At 42.9% G+C, this 1384-nt stretch overlaps 1 non-coding gene across 1 annotated transcript; it reads left to right on the top strand.

Moving 5' to 3' along the window:
* The first annotated feature begins 1017 nt into the window (after positions 1–1017).
* LOC148861185 (small nucleolar RNA R71) lies at positions 1018–1124 on the top strand. The gene has a single exon (XR_016095340.1). It is a non-coding gene; the product is annotated as a small nucleolar RNA R71 (small nucleolar RNA).
* Positions 1125–1384: the final 260 nt, after the last annotated feature.

The raw sequence follows: 1384 nt of genomic DNA, 5'->3' as shown, positions 1-1384 counted from the left end.
CCCCATACCCTAGCCTCGGGCTCACTCCCCCACACTTAAGATGAACATTGTCCTCAATGTTCGTAGTGTGAGGCAGTAACAATAAAACTAGCAAGAGCATCAACAAGTAATAGGAGGTATTTAGAGGACTTCCCTGAAGATCATTCTTAAATTCTGCAATATGTTGTCGGTGGAAAACTTCTTCTGCTAGAAATCACTTGCAAACTAGAAGAGGAGATCAGTATCTTTATTCAATTAAATTCTAAGAAAAACTAACTAAACTTAAATGCTATGAAAAATAAAAACAAAAAGCAAGTAAGACAGTTTATGACTAAGTATCTGAATTGGGAATTCTCCCAACAGCCTCTTGTTCCCTTGGGTTTACCATGGTGTTACTAGGTAAGGTACCCGGAGCCCTTTCTGAAATCATCTGTGCCAGCTGCCCAACCTGAGTTTCCAAGTTCCTTATCGATGTTTCGTTTTTCTGAAATCTATTTTCCGCACTAGCTATGAACTTGGTCATCAGCTCCTCCAAGTTAGATTTCGGTTCCGGCTGATAGAAGTTTTGGTGGAAAGGCTTAGGTGCATGCTGATTCAGGTGGCCTCTCCATCCGGGGTTATGGGCATGATGGTACTGATTTCCTGGCTGTCTTGTAAAGTTGCCAACAAAGTCTACTTGTTCTGTGGACTGAAAAGTCTGACTGCCAACTTGGAATTCAGTGCTATCATGGCCTCCCCCACACTTATCATACTGTACATGCATAGCTGCCATCTGCATCTCATCAAATTTTTTTGCTAAGTGCTCCTATTTGTGCAGAGAGAGCTGTGTATGTATCCACATTATGAAGGCCATGCTGCTTTCTAACTGGTGTCCTTTCTGAATGCCATTGGTAGTTATTGGCTGCCATCTCCTCGATGAGTGCATGGGCAACCTCGGGAGTCTTATTGTTTATGGAGCCCCCAGCTGCTGCATCTAAGATGGTCTTGTTTGAATCGGTCAGACCATTATAAAATGTTTGCACCTGCAGCCAAATCGGAAGGCCATGGTGAGGAACCCTCCTTAGTAGCTCTTTGTAACGTTCCCAGGACTCATAGAGAGATTCCCCTTCTTGCTGGAAAAATGTAGTGATGTCATTCCTCATTTTAGCAGTTTTAGAAGGGGGAAAATATTTAGAGAGAAAACGACTGGCCATTTCATCCCATGTGGCTATAGATCCTGCCGGTAATGAGTTCAACCAAGCTTTGGCTTTATCCTTCAAAGAAAATGGGAATAACCTCAGCCGGATGGCATCATCACTTACCCCATTGTGTTTGAAGGTGTCACAGATTTCCAAGAAGTTAGCAATATGGGCATTCGGATCCTCATGGGCCATACCACAAAACTGAACCGTATTTTGTATCATTT

Source organism: Nelumbo lutea, chromosome 4 (genome assembly GCF_056320005.1).
Source record: "Nelumbo lutea isolate HS-2025 chromosome 4, American lotus-T2T, whole genome shotgun sequence".
NCBI classification, from domain to species: Eukaryota; Viridiplantae; Streptophyta; class Magnoliopsida; order Proteales; family Nelumbonaceae; genus Nelumbo; species Nelumbo lutea.
The sequence above is the reverse complement of the archived record's forward strand: the minus strand, read 5'-3'. Positions and strand labels throughout refer to the sequence as shown.